Below are 15,731 nucleotides of genomic sequence, written 5' to 3' on the forward strand. Positions count from 1 at the left end.
GCCAAGCGGCGAGGGCAGGGAGGCGGCGGCGGAGGGCACGATGCGCTCAAAGGGTAACCGGACCGGGCCGGGCCCCCTCCTCCCCCGGGATTCCGCCGCGCGGCAGGACGGTGCGAGCAGCCCCGTCCCGGGCTGGCCCCGCCGCGGGGCTCCGGGCGCCCCCGGAAAGTGCCAGCTCGTCGCCTTCCCCGGCTGCGTTTTGACGAGTGGAAAAATGCCAGAGCAGGAAGGCCGGGGCGGCGGGCGGGAGCGGTTTCCAGGCGAGGGACTCCTCTTGGGAAGCCCTGGGTTTATCTGGGAGCCCCGGTGGCACAGCTAGCCCAGCGCGGCCCCTCCAGGCACCGCAGGGCTCCGTTAGTCTCCCGTGGCCGGGCACCGCCACCAGCCGGTGATGTTGGGTCCCATGCGTGCTGCACCGGAGCGCGGTAGGGCTAGGTAAGGACAGGGCTTCGGGGCTCATCCTGCATCTCAGCTGTGCCCAAGCCGCCCGCGGACGCCGCGGCTGGTATTGGGAGTTTGCTCCTTGATGACTGGCAGTTCATTTCGGTGTGGATGAAAGATCATATATGAATGTTTGGTCATTTAGCTTCCGGAATAGAAACAGAACAGGGAAATAACCCTTGTGCGGATAGGGTAGCCTCCCTCTTAAGACATTTGTGCCTGTCCTGCAGTCTTTGCACTTAACGTTGCTTTGCATAACGAAATGCAGGATGGGCCTGGGGACCCTAGATGTCCTTTACAGCACTTACTGTCTGTCATACCCTTCCGGACCATTTGGTAACATGTCATCTCCTATGTCTGACAGATGGTCCTTGCTCGTTTGGTTCTCATGTGGTCTGACACGCACAGTATGTGCAGGGGCCACTTTCACAGCCCTGTTTCCCTGAAAGCTGCCAGTATCCTCAGTGCACCGTGGTTTTACTAAGATGTCATCAGTATCTTAGTAAAACCATCGTGAATTATCACAGCGGATGCTTTTAGTAGCTTTTTCATTATTAAATATTTCAGTCTGTAAGGCGCAGTGTTTTGCAAAATCCTCATACAGCACCCTCCAAAATGTCAAGACTGTATGCTTAAATGAGTTAATAAGGGGCAAGGTGCTTAAAATAATAGTTCATTATTATACAGGTGCATAACATGTTACTTGAGAAAAATGTAGATTTCTGACCTATCATTGCGTAGGATTTAGTTCACGGCAAAAATATGGGGTGGGAAGGGGAGTATATGCAAGTTCTGATACACCTTCCTGCAGAGATGCTGGCAGGTGTCACAAATGGGCACAGCCCCGCAGACCTTAATAATCAGAAAAAAAGTTCAATTCCAATAGTAAAGAGGGCCCCCCCCAGCCCCTGAGTTAGAATTGTTTTCTATGGGTTCTTTATTCCCTTATTTGCCTAATATGAGGACACTGACAGTTCTTCTCTGAGGGATCCATGTAGTTCATTCCCATACCAATTTACCCATATAATGACCAGGATATAACAGTATTTACCATCAGTAAGTATGTGTGCAGCCTACTTGTTTTTACAGTTCCTCAAGGGGGGAGGTAATTCAGTTATAGTATGCTTTCTGGGCCCCATCATGCAAAAACACAGTAGTTACTCAAACATGTCATTTTAAGGGCCTGGTTTTGAAGGCTGAGGCCACCTTGTTTTACATCTCAGTGTCTTGTCATTAGGGAAATGCCTAGACTGTGTAGATTTTGGCACTTATCAGATCTGACAAAAGCTGCCATTTAAGATAACATAGCCGATTGCTTTGCAGGGTTAATTTTGACTTTTAAAAGTTCTCAAAGAATTAGTGAAAAAAGACTTTAGAGTCATAATATTTACAACTTTTAATAACATTTTTGATCATTTATTTTCTGTAATTTGGGTTCAGAATCAATTATCTAGTTCAAAAATGCCATTCCTAATGCTGAGCAAAATTTTGCTTTCCAGTACGTGTGTGCTTTCTTCAGTGGCTTTGCAGAATTTGCATGTGTGCCTTCTAGGAAAAGCTTTGCCTTGTCAAAAAATGGCCATTGTTTTCTTTCTTTTTTTTTTTTTGGTTGTTGAGAAAATTAGCGATGCAGAAACAAACAGCTGAAGTCAGCTTTGCACCCTCAGCTTTGAAATACAAGTGTTGATTGTAGGTGAACACTAAACAAAATAGCCTGTCTCCTTTTTTCACTTCATGTATGTAGTTGAAGTTTTTCAGTTCTCACACACACACACACACACACACACACACACACACACACACACACACACACACTGAAGTGCAGATAACGATAGCAATTTGTATATTCACTCATTGTCTCTTTTTTCACTTGCTTCATGTATGTAGTTGAAATTCTTCCGTTCATATATGGATCATCTGTACATGTGAACAGAGGAATTTCAACTACGTACATGAAGCAAGTGAAAAAAGGAGACAGTGAGTGAATATACAAAATGCTTTTATAATTTATATTTGAAGAATTTACCATTTGTTTTAAACAACAGGAAAATGTAAGAGTTAACTGCAACATCGAGTTTAGACATTCCATGGTTTAGTCAGTTATTCGGAATATACTAGTTTTGATGTAGTCCTCTGGGAAGCAGATACTTACTTAACAAGTTAATAGCATTTTGCCAAAGGGTCTTATCCAGTTAAACACAAAACTAATTGTTAGTTTATGTGGTCATTAGTTCCTTTTCTGCACTTCATTATTTTAGGCTGACTTTAAGTGACCAAATTGCCTAAGTTAGAAATCTTTTAAAAACATGAATATATAGAAAGTTCAGCTACATTAGACAGAGTATTCATTGTTAAATAGACTTAAAGTGAATTTCCTAAAATGTTTTACTGGGAGAAGACACAAGTATTGTTTTTTCTCGATTGTCCATAAGTACAAATATCTTTGGATCTGAGCATTACAGTATAAATCATAAGCAGATGCTTGGATACTTTGTTTTCATTTTTTCTGTAGTTCAGATTGTTGGAAAAAAGTAGGTGTTTATAATTGCGTTTTCTGACATAGATTGTATGTACGTGAACACAAGAGTCCCTTGAAAGATTCTCAGTGAAATAGTTGAGTTTAGCTATTTTGTTAGTGTTTGGTTATTGTAAATTAATATTGAAAAGCTTTTTAGCTTGGAAAAATATTATGGGGATTCTCTGTGTAGATGCTAGTTTTATATATAAAGTGAATAAAACTAGGATTTACTGTTAATTTATTTCATGCTAATTATATATTTTATTGCAGGTTCAAAGTCGTTCATTTCTTTACTATCTTTACCTCACTGTTATACCAGTACATTGGCTGAAAGAAAAGAGGTAAAGACTAAGAGGTCTCTACCTCTAGTAGAGGCTATTTATATAAAAGGCTTCTTTATATTAGTCTGATCTTAAGACTTCAAGCTTGCTGTTGATCATGTAATTTAGAATTGATGGAATCATGATGCTGTTGGGCAAATGGTGTTTTAGCAAAAGCTGTATCCCTTTTGTTGTCAGATGTATTTGAATCTGTTCCTCTAATGCTCACATTGGTATCATATTGCTATTAGTCGGTCAGAAAACTAGTATAAACTGGTAATTCTTATTTCACAATGTATCATTTAACTTGTTTTCATTTTCTCATCCAAATATATGTAGCAACATGACGACCAGAAATCTTTAGAAACCTGTATGCTTAATGGCACTTAGTTTATCTGGCGGGCCAGATGAGTGGTGCAGGGCCAGAGCTTGCAGGTGGGGCTCCCCATGGCTCTGGAAATTTGTCAGCAGGGGAGCAGCAGTTAAAGCTGCCACTTCTGTCCCGCCACCAAATTTCCAGTCTCCTGTGAGGAGACCCATGGGATAGATGACACAGCTCTGTGGGTCAGAGGTTGAGCAATACTGGGCATGGTTCTCACCATAGCCATTTTAAAATGGGTATCTTACAGTTGTGTAGACTTTTTCCTCCCATAGAGCCTAACGAACTTTCAAGCTGAGTGTGAATGTTGTAATAATCTTGTCCTGTAATCCTTGAAGAAGTAAAACTATCACTGTCACTTGGAGTTTTCCCCAAGTAATTGTTAAAAGATTAGGCCATGAATGGGATATTATTTCTAATTAGCGTGCCTTTTAATTAGATTATTTGTAAACTTAATAAATTTTAAAGCAGAAATAAATCACTTGTGATGTGATGCATTTTGGATTAAGTGGCATTAGAGGAAAGGCTCTCTGCACTGATTTGAGTTCCAGTATTGTCTCCAGACAAAACTAAAAATGAGACAGACACCTCAAAACTTAAAAAAACATGAAACAGTCGCTAATTAAAACTCTTGATGGTTATTTGCTTCCCTCGGAATAGAATGATGGTAGAAAGTGATACTTTGATTAATAGCTGATTAGCTGAAATTTTCAAATGACTAGGGTTTCTTCAAGGTGTCCAGAACATAAAATTACTGGTGATTTAAGACTAGGTGAAATACATACCAGAACTGTTGTTTTGTTTTTTTTAATTGGAAACACTGAGTATTGCAGAATAGAACAGTTGGTACTGAGTTGGATCCTGAAACTCTTGGAGTAGAACTGTTTTATAGCAGATTATCCTTGATGGATAACTTTCTGTTTGCTGTAATTTGCACTGGTTCTACTGGGACTAATCACTTGAATAAACTGGGCAGGATTTGGCCTTTATTTGCATCACTGCTCACAGAAAATAAAAAAGTCTTGTATTCCAGTATTCTAATATATAATTAAGGCTTCTGGTTTTCATTTCAAACCAATATTTACCACTAACAGCCTGCTGAAGAAAAGCAGACTTACCGTACCGGTAAATATTGGTTTACCCTGAAAAACCTCAAACATTTTTTCTTACCACTTCTGGCCAACACACCTCTGGCCATCCACTTATGCCACACCCAGTGAATGTCATACTCTGGACCTGCGTGAAACTGAAAGCTGAGGACTTCTGAATTGGAAAAAAATTAAAAGAATTAAATGCAGGAGAAACTGGACCTTTTGGTTTGATAGCTGTTGGGCACTGTGTGTCTTATTTATACTTTAAACAGTGAAGGAAGCAACATCCTCTTCAAATCTAGCTGATTAAAAAACAAATTGCTAGAGTTTTTTAAATTAAAATAATTGGTAGTGCCAGCATATACATAGATAATTTCCAAACACAGAAGATTCTATTCCAGTTCCCTGTATCATACATTTTAAAGCCAACTTGGAATCCTGTTGGATGGATACAAAATCCTAGTGCCAGTGGAATACAAGGAATAAAGCCTCTAACAATAACTGTATTTTCTTGGATATAACATGCCCCACAATAAGTTATACACCTTGTTTTTGAAAGACAAAGAAGGAAAAAAAAAATGTTTCCTTGAAAATACTGGTAAGTACCAGTAAGTAACTGAGTAGTAGCAGCTAGGGGGCCTAGCATACTCATTGTGCCACACCCTGTGGAGCACTGGAGCATTACTTTTACTTCCTTCTGGTGATAGACACACACACAAAAAAAGCGGCAGCTGCTATTACCATATTTTCCCGCTTATAATATACACCTTAATTTCCAGCAGCTGTTTTTTGTGGGATGGATGGGAGGGGAAGATGTATGTGATAAAATAAGGTACAAATAGTTTCAGGTTCTATACTTTGTTTTTGTGGGCAGTTGTGATTTTTTTTTTTTTTTAAACATTTTCCTGGCTAATTTAGGTAAGAGTGAAATGGATAGACAGATACTGACTTTGTCTTTAATGTACATATTACCATCCTCCCAACAGAACTTTTTGGATCTGGTGCAGTTTGTAGGGATGCCAATTCTGATACAGGAAAATGTACAGATTAGAACTGGGGAGCAAAGGAGAAAGCCATGTAGTCATGCACAAAGTCTGGAACTAGGTAGTGTCTGTGCTTTCTGTAGCATTGACATTTAAGAAAATAAGACATCATATTTAATTTTTGGTAATATATTCCTTTATTCTGCCTTGCATTGATTTAGGCCATGAGCATAGTTTTTATTTGTAATGGGTTTTTTTTACAAAAAATCATTTAGTGAAAGTTTCCACTGTTATCAGACAACTGCAACTCAAAAGCCAGCAGTCATATCTGTCCCTGCACCTACCTGCCAATATGTTACATTCTTGTTCTAGAGTCATTAGGGGTAAGAGCAAATTTATCCTCAGATTCATGTATGCCTTGTCCTCTTCAGGTAGACTTCCAAGTATTTGGTTTCAAACCTATGCTTCCTTTAAGTCAAATTATCTTGACCCTAATTGTGATCCTGGACCTGAGTGGATCACAAGACAGGACAAAGGCCCATCTTTTTTTCTACCTGTATGATAAAAGAGTTCTAGTCAATACTGTTAGTGGTTAAGTTTAAACCAGCAAGCTCTCCATTCCATTATTAACCCCCCTAAGCCGTGCTTCTCCCTATCATGTCCTTTTCTTATGTCTCTTACACATGATAGAGATTTTAACTGAGCTCTGAGGTATAACATGAATGTCTTCTGACTTGTTGCCTTTCTGTTATTTGATAGTGGATCCAGAAAGCCTCAATTTAAAAAACAAAACAAAACTAGAGACCTGAAGGCAACCCTTACAGTTTCTCATATTTGACAGCAGTGCACTGTAACTCAAGTCGAGTGAGAAGACTAAGCAAACTGAACATAGCAGAATTCTTTTGAGATACGGTATGAAACACAATTGTTTTGGAAATATTGTAAAACTGGCTCAGAGCAGTCCGAGGAAATGGGTTTCTGGCCTGATTACTGAACACCATTTTGCCAAGAGGACACGTTGAAGATCAGGAGGGCAGACTGTGAGGGTGTTTTTTTCCCCCCTGCTTAGCTTTTAGCTGGCTGCCTAAGGAACAGACACCATGTCAGGCTGCCTAGTAATGACTCAGCAGGGGCTGCAAAGTGTCACAGTTGGTCATCAGTAGGGTGTCAGTATTAGATTGCCTTTTGTCTGCCAGACAAGCAGAGGTTTATGTGGTGGATTTGCTACTTGCTGATCTTGTAGTCGGCAAGGTGAATCACTGTTTTCTGGCGTTGATCAGAAAGTGCTCTCTATGGACGGTAGAAGTGGGCTTACACTGTTACTCTTCTTTTACAAGACCAGAGATGTAACAGGACATGTTTCTGTTTTCACCTGCTTATGCCAAATGGCCGTTTTCTTGTGTGGATGTGCAGTGGGTGTTAGCAGGTTTTGATGCCTATATCTGTGAGGTGGTTCTTGGGTCATTGTTTCGTTTTCCTTTCTTGCATAGTTTTGCTTATATGAGTGTATCCTTTTGACCTGTGCCCGTCTACTCTTAGTTCAGTTGTTGCTGATTGTGCTCAGGCAAAAATGGGCGAATAGTATCCGAATAGCATTCCTTTCTGGAAACTGCACACATACGTGGAGTGACAGTAGAGAAAAAATAACTCCTGCAAAGTACAGTCTGATCCTGTACCCGTAGTTTGCAGAGAACAGCATAGCTTGCAAAGGGAAGAGTTTGGATGCAACAGAGGAAGCTAATTTGGAAAGGCAGCCACAGTTGCAGCACCTTTGTTAGTATTTTTCTCAAAAATGGGATAATTTAGCTTTAGAAAGAAGATGACTTCCCGTGTTGTTAGCCAGGGCTCAAAACATAGCAGTGTTTCGGTGCTTCATATTAGGGGTGTGCGAAGAGGACCCTATTTGATTCAGATTTTGATTTGGCCTAAATCAGGGACAGTGATTCGATTTGTTGATTGGGATCACTGTCCCTGATTTGATTCAGCCAAGTCCAAATCTGAAGATTTGATGCTGATTCATTTGGCCATAGACACAGCTTTAAAAGTTTTTTCTACATACCTTAAGGTACCAGTATGGCTTGTGAATGCTGCGATGCTGGGGCGCATTGGGTGTCCCACAGGAGTGCTTGGCAGCCCTCCACATGCTTGGCGGTGAACCTGGAAGTGGACAGGAACTGCTTCTGGTCCACTTCTGGGTCTGCTGCCAAGCGTGCTGGGGAGCCAAGCCCCCCACGCTCCTGTGGGAAGCTCCATCTGCCCCACCACTGCAGCATTCATGAGCTGCCTGCTACCTCGAGGTATGTAGAAAAAACATTTAAAGGTGTGTCTATGGCCGACTCTCCGAATTTTTCTGATCTCTCTGAATTGATTTGGAGGGTTCCGATTTGTTTCGGAGAGATTAAAGGGTCCTCTGATTTGATTCGGATTTGGAGATTCGGCCACTGAATCAGGCCTAATTGAATCGGGAACCGAAGCGCCGCACAACCCTACTTTGTGTGGTGGGAGACAACCCTTACGCTGCTGACCAGATTCAACCTGACCTGGATCTACTTGCTTCTCAGGCAAGTTACTGTGTGCTGCTGTGCTACCTGACACACACTTGTTAGGTGCTGTACTAGGTGTTGAAGATGGTGACAATTTGATGCCAGCCTAGAGCCCCATAAACCTCTTTGGAGGTGGTGTGAAGGACATTTAGCTTGGATTTGGCAAGACTTGCCTTACCTGTCCATTTAATTTACTGTGACTGTTGCTGAATAAAACTGCAGGCATTGTTTACCAGACTGGTTCATTCATCCCTTCCCTGCAGTATGCCATTCAGCAGTGCTGCTCACTTAGCACAAAGACTGTCTTGTTCTTGATTGTTTTGTCTTCTGCATAAAATGAAACAAAAGATTTCCTAAGGGTCAGTTTGGACAAATCTGCATTTTGCTACATATGATCATTAGCACATAATTGTCTACAGTGTCGGACCCTAACTGGAATGCTGTTGAGCTGTTTATATAACCAAGCTAAAAGTCTCTTTTGGAAAGAAGTGCAGGAAGCCTAGACAAACTTATAGACCAGATACTAGCATTATAGGACTTTGTGCACTCTGAATTTCCAGTCATGGAAATTCCCAGGAATTGGGGAGGAATTTATACACACATTCATCTTCAGCACCAAGACAGAAAGGGATCTTATTCTTCTTAGAGAGTAGGTGCGTGTGAGAACCAGTCACTTCATTCTTGCTCTGTTTGTTCCTTTGTTCCATAGGCCTTGGGGGATATTTCTAGAAGATGAAGCTCTTGATATCTGGGGACCTTCTGCTCATCCAGCAGGCAGTAGTAATTCCCTGTCAGACTTGTGATAGGAAAAATGTCCAGGTTTGAAGGGATCCTATGTCTGATGTCTGCTCTTCTGATTGTCCTTTTCTTTCCGTAGTTTTGCCACTTGATTCCTTGATTTGTGAGGTTTCATGCCTACTCAAGGTTCTTCTCAGTATTGAGGGGGAGTATAGAGAGAGATGAGAAGTAGACGAAACCATTGCCTCTCATTCTACTGACTTTTTGAAGGCTGCTCAGATAAGTTACGCTCTTCTCTCCACTGTGCACTGGAAGGTAGCATGTAGCTCATTACAATAAAACCTATGTCCTCTGCACACAACGTCTCCCCTGCTTCACTGGAAATCTAGCCCGTCTCTGGAAGAACATTTAGAATGTTGGCTTGCTGGAAAATCTCTTGTTTTTTTGCTACTTCTCATTTTACAAAACGCTTTATGACCATTAAAGCCTCAAAAATACCAAAAGGAAGCCGCAATTCTTTCGTTTACTTCTTATTCATGTTCATTCTCTTTTCTCAAGGTTTCCATTCCTCTCGTGTTTTGCCAGAGAACATCAGACTATCTGGTGATGTGTAATTACATCATGTCATGAGGCTCTAAACTGGTTGGTTCCCTTTCTGGAACACTGACTTTTCTCCTTGGATATATTATTTTTTCTTCTTCCCATATACAAAGGGAATTAAAATGTATTTTTCAATAGCAATTCAAAAGGAGCCTGTCTAAATCCAAGCCCTGTACTCTTGTTTCTGCTAGACATTCTGAACCCCAGGGGTGAGATGAGTTTGGGTCACTAGAAGGCTTAACATTGTTCCCTGGGGGAAAGGGGAAGCATCCTGGAATGCATTCATCTAATGTTTACATAGTCACGGAGACCTTCCTCCTGCCCTCTTTATTGGGACCAAAACTGCATCTTAGAATAGCTGTCACATTGAATTTAAGCGTATTTAATTCTCCTTATGTGTGAGTGTTGAGGGGGAAGCAGGTGCCTTTGTGGCTGGCTCATAGTCGGCTGCAACTGTATAGAATTGGAACATCCCTGACTCAAAGATATTGGCTTGGCTGACAACTCCAAAGCAAAAAATGTTGGACACAGTGAGCTGACAATCCCACCATTATTTGCTGGTGAGGGTGTGGTGGGATGAAGTAGTGGGTCCCATAGCAAGAGCCCTCTTCTGTTTCTCTCTAACAGATGTGGGGTTAATGTACTTCTTCCAAAAATGTACTGGACCAATATTACTAATCCCAGGAGTTCAGAAATCATGAGTCAGATCCTCCAAACAGTGTGAGAATGACCTACAAAGCACAAGGCTTCCAGATGTTGAAAAAAGAGCATTTTATAGCTGCTTGGCACCTAGCTCCTTGCGGTGTTCAGTGCCATTTAGGTGCCTAACTACCATTTGAGAATCTCTCCCTAAATTCTGTTTTTGGTTGACCTCTCTGGCTTTATATGTTTCCCTTCCTAGCCCCTGCAAGGGAGAATCCATGGTCACTGAAAGATTCAACCTTCAGTACTCATGGACATAGCCAAGCCCCTGCACATGTTCCTTGCCCTGCCCTCTTCTCCATTCCCCCTCCTAGCTCCCACAATCCCTACTGCCTCTGGCTTTTTTTTCTGAAAGGCTTTAGCACTTGTTCCCTGTCGCCTGTCTGCAGGTCTAGGAGGGTTCACCTGGGCTCTTGCCTCCATTAGTTCCCCTTTACTCACTTTGATGGAAAGTGTATTGGGGGGCAGACAGGTCTGTTGAGCTGCACTTACTCTCAAGCTCTACTCTTATTAGGTTCTTGCATCCAAAAGGAAAAATGCTATTCAATCAGGCAAAATTCTTGAGCTCCTCAGTTTTCCATGTGAAAGTGTAAGAGCATTTAAATTCAGGCCACAATTTCAATGTTGCCAATAACATTGTGAATGCTGACAACACTGAAAACACCCCTTTCTCTCTCTCCTACAGGCGCTATACTGGGTTGACTACAGCCCTGAAAATACAGTAATTTCCGGCCTCAAAGGGGGAGAGAAGGATCATTTACATCCTCTCCCCTTCCACGGGTGCATATATAGCTTTCACTTCTGAAGTATACGCAGGACCCATCACTTCTTTTGTGGGCCATGCTTGGGTGGCCCAACAAACAGTTTTCCCATACTGGTGCACAAATGGTGTGAGGTCAAGTCTGTCAATATTCTCATGTAGAACAATGAGAGACTATAGCTAAGCATGTGTCCCTGTTTGGCTCTGAGAGAGAACAATGCTTGGCTGTCAGGTTAGATGAGTCTGTCTATGTAAAATGATGAGAGAAGATTCTGTGAACAAATTCCCCCAATATCAAGTATTGTTGCCCAATTTGGCAGTCACAGTTCACATAGGGGCTGGGGCTAGAGGAGTGGGGGAAGGAGAAGCAATTATCATTGCTGCAAGAAAGCTTGCATATCATTTTGAACCATAAGTAGGGACTTACCCAATTTACGGGGGCTGCCCCGGCCCCTAGCTTTGCAAGCAGAGTGCAGAGGCTCCGCCATGCCTTTTAGGAAGTTCCCAGTGGCCCCACCCCTCACTGCCAATTGGCTGCAAGGCCTGTACATCATGCAGCCCTGCCCCTCACTACTGATTGTTGGGGTGGGGTGGGGGGGTCACATGACAGGCAGCCAATCAGTGGTGAGAGGTGGAAGTGGCAGCCATCTTCCCCACAGTCCTTCAAGTGGGCAGACCCCGCCTTCCCGCCCTGCCAGGCTGCTGCAATATACTGAAGACTGTTGGCTCCCTCTGGAGAGCCAGTGTTTTCTTTTCTGTAAGTTTTTCTTTTCTTTTTTTGCAGATTTTGCGGGCATCCCGGATTTTGTGGAATCCATGAAATCCACAAAATTCACAAATTTGTTAGGTCCTTAACAATAAGTTTCATTGCTGGAGTACCAAAGACATCCACTAAACTGCTTCTCAGGTTATTACTTCAGCTGAACTGAGCCTAGATCTGGGGCAGTAATGTCCTTACTGTCAGAGTGGATCAGTATTATTGTGTTGCTTCTCACAACATGGTGCAGATGCACCAAACTCAAAATGCAGGGGGAAAATCAGTGAATCATAAGAGGGTCCTTGCATGTCATAAGTGGATGTAGTTGCCTGAAAAATGGGACATGATGTTGGAGGTTTGGGGGGTGGGGAGGGAGAGCAGACACTTACCGACTTCTTTATAGGATAATAAGCACTAGACTAACTCTGTGGTTGAGTGCCCTGGCTGTCTGCTCTGAGCGCCAAGTGCAGTTTCACATACTTTACTTGTATAACTGTTGAAATAAAGAGAGCATAGGGTCTCCCCTGCCACAAAAGCATCATACCTGGGCAATAACGAAGGAACAGTGATGAAAAAACCAAACATTTTTCCTCGGTTTAAAGTATGAAGAGTTGGTCTTTAGCATTTACTGTGTGAGGCTGGTGGTTTCTGAAAAGGGGTAGCCATCTACATAGAATTGTCCACAAAGACTAGGTGATAAATGGATGAAAATGGGGCATAAGCTTACCCTCACTACCTCTGGTGGCATTTATGGGCATATCAGATATACTTGAACATGCAGATGATCAAGCTGTCTCTACTCTTCTTTCAGCCTTCCTCTGCCCACTCTGTCTAGAGTCTGTCTGGTTTATTCAGCACCCATGCTCTAGGCTTTAGTCAGCTCTTTAGTCATGCCAGGTTTTGGCCTGTGTATGGCAGGGCTTCTGAGAGAGTTTCCTCCTGAGGTGAGGTTCACAGCAGTGCTTAACAACTCATGGTCCTGTGGGAACAACAGATGGACAGTGTTTTTCCCAGCAGTGGGCTGTGATTTCCTTGATGGGTCATAGCCAGAGCAGTAGAGGGGAGGGTGTGCTGATTCAGCATATCCCCTGGGCTTACTTCACCATAGGTCTGCTATGCAGCACTCCCTGTTTTTCAAAGTTGCCTTTGCCTGCCAGAAACCCCGAAGAAGGCAGCAGCAGAGCATATGTCACGTGCCTTCCCCTGTGGTTGAACCCTTTGCCCTTGCTGCTGCCCAGAAGGGAGTGCTGTTGAACATCATCAGCCCTAGCTCCTAATGTGCTGTGACTGGCACATATGGCAGGTGGGTTGAGGACAGATACTCTTTGATATTGGGAGGACTCTGCTCTGCTTGTCCATGGCATCTTCCCTTCCCAGTCTGCTGTGGCAAGGTGGTTTTTCCTCTTCTGACTCCTATCAATAGTCAAATACTCTATGAACAAGTTCTGTTCAGAGGAAGCAGGGCACGCCTCTTACACCTGCAGAGGAGAGTCTACGAGGTAGAGCTGATGGGTGGAACTGGTTGATGAAAGGCCAATAAAGCAGGGCCAGAGAAGAACAGTGGTGGAGAAAAGATGCAGGAAGGAGGTTGTGCAGAGCAGAGACAGCTGGCATGACACAATGGAGGTGAACACAGGGACTGTGTAATAGGCATCATTAATAACAGGCTGTCAGATAAACAAAGATGTCAGAATAAACTGATGCTAGGATTGAATTTAAGCACTGATGAAATGTCATAAAACAATGGGCAGGATCAATTAATTCCCTGGGCAGTTATGCATGCCCCTCATGTGGCCATTAATGACTGTAGTGGCATAATGGACAGTTGACCAAAGAGCTAACTCTTGCTTCTCTTTTATATCTGTACTGAAAACTCTGCATAAATTGCATTCAGTATGCTAGTGCTGAGCCTTGCACCTGCACTGAGTCCCAGGGTTTGGCTCAGGGTGGCTGAGTGGAGATGGCAAGGAAAAAGGAACCATTATTTCCCAGTGTAATTACGATGCTCTTCTGGTAAATTTGCAAAGTGTAACTGAGTGCTGTGTCCACTGCCTCTGCTCTTGCTTTTAGTTTGCCGCTGATCCTCCTTGTACCTGTCCAGATCTAGGTGTTTAGGGATATGGAGACAGTTGCCACAGACCCAGGCTTTAAACTATTCAGGAAGTGCTTCTTTTGATATTATGTCTTTTGACCTCCAAGTCACAGAGGAAGGAGCAGGATTTGGCTCTCAGCTATCATCACAGAGATCCAGGGGTGTTTTTCTATATGTAGCCAAGTCCCTCTTATTTTACTAAAAGTCCTTTAATCCCATCTTTCTTAGGATGAGAGTGTGTACCCTGTACTCTGGCATTTTTCTAGTGTTAAGCACACTGCAAAGCAAAGATGTCTGGTAGCATTTGCCTGCTTGGAACAGTCATGATAAGTTCCACAAGGTTGGGGTTTTTTTTGTCTGTAAGGGAAGTTAAGCAGCAAGAGATGACTGTTTCCCTCAACACACATACTATGTAAATGTTTTTCCCATGTTTTTTTCTGTCAGGAATTGTTAATACTTTTAAAACAAGTTTAAACTGTAAACAGATCAATATCCAGGGTGTGTGATCAAACCATTTTCTGGCTTTTTGATTTTGCACAACTAAAACCAATTATACAATTTAAGGCATGTTGGCAAAAAGTAATTCCAACTTCTTATATTTACTGATGGGCCCTAAAGCTGCTTGATCCTCTTATGTTGCAGAGGTAGAACTTATCCTGTCCAATATCTTTTCCAATATGAAATTAATTTAACTGTCTCTGTCCATTTTTTGTGGACTAATGTTCACGTTAAAAAAAACAAACCTATTGACGTCAGTGGAAATCGGAGCTCTTGCAGGATCAGGCTCCCAGACAGGCTGGAATGCTACTGAGGTATATTGGAAGGATATTGTGACATATCTTGCTGCACATTGTAGTTTGGATCTAGTCTCTTTAACCTTGTCACTGAGGTGATCAAATCTGAACTGTTATAAAACTTACAGATCTGAAATGTGGCACAGTGAACAGATTAGATGTTATTAGTGATGGTTAGTAGAAAAGTATTAATTTATTAGGCTGATGGTTTTTAGTTTTAAGTGATTTAAATGAAAATAGTACCTGTTTGGTGCCTTAGACCTCTTTTACAGAATTGTACCTGATACATATAGAAAACTGACAGCTTTGAAACGGGTGCTGCTGAAGAAATCTAACATAAGAACTGCCAAGCTGGGTTGGGCCTAAGGGCCATCTAGACCAGTGTCCTGTTAATGGCAAATGCTTTTGAGCAGGGCTTACAGTCCATGGAGCCAGGTCTTTTGGGCCATGGGTCTAGTAGAGGGTTTGGGATTTTAGGGGCAGGGTCTGCTGTTGAAATCTGGAATACAGAGATAGCCTTGTTTGAGACCTATCTATTAGGGCTGTGTGAAGCTTTGGTCCCTGATTCAATTCGGTGGAGATTCGGCCCTATTCGGTGGCCAAATCTCCAAATTGAATTGGAGGACCCTTTAATCTTTCCAAATCAATTCGAAAAGATTTGGCGATGTAGACATAGACACAGCTTTAAATGTTTTTTCTACGTACCTCTAGGTATCAGGCAGCTTGTGAATGCTGCGATGCTGGGGCTGATGGAGTGTCCTCTTGCAGAAACAACTTTCTCCTAGGTCAATTATGTGCATAAAGAAGCAAGTTCTAAACTGCTGTCAATTCACAGGGACCATGCCTCTGAGCTCATATTATGAAACACTATAAAATGGAGAGAATGAGTTCTATAACTATAGATGTAATGACAGATTCACAAATCGACTCCCTGCTTCATTACATCTCGACATACAACTGCAGTAGTTTCACACTATGATGTGGATGTTGCCTGTATTGTTGTCTGGAAGAGC

The 15,731-nt window shown here is 42.4% G+C and overlaps 1 protein-coding gene across 1 annotated transcript in view; it reads left to right on the plus strand.

Moving 5' to 3' along the window:
- The first annotated feature begins 6 nt into the window (after window positions 1-6).
- Window positions 7-15,731, plus strand: part of FBN1 (fibrillin 1) — a 242,811-nt gene continuing 227,086 nt past the window's right edge. The window contains 1 exon segment of the mRNA XM_014522437.2: window positions 7-53. The gene's annotated coding sequence lies outside the window, so the exon portion shown is untranslated.

The sequence above is a fragment of the Alligator sinensis genome, unplaced genomic scaffold, assembly GCF_000455745.1.
Source record: "Alligator sinensis unplaced genomic scaffold, ASM45574v1 scaffold814_1, whole genome shotgun sequence".
Taxonomy (NCBI): Eukaryota; Metazoa; Chordata; order Crocodylia; family Alligatoridae; genus Alligator; species Alligator sinensis.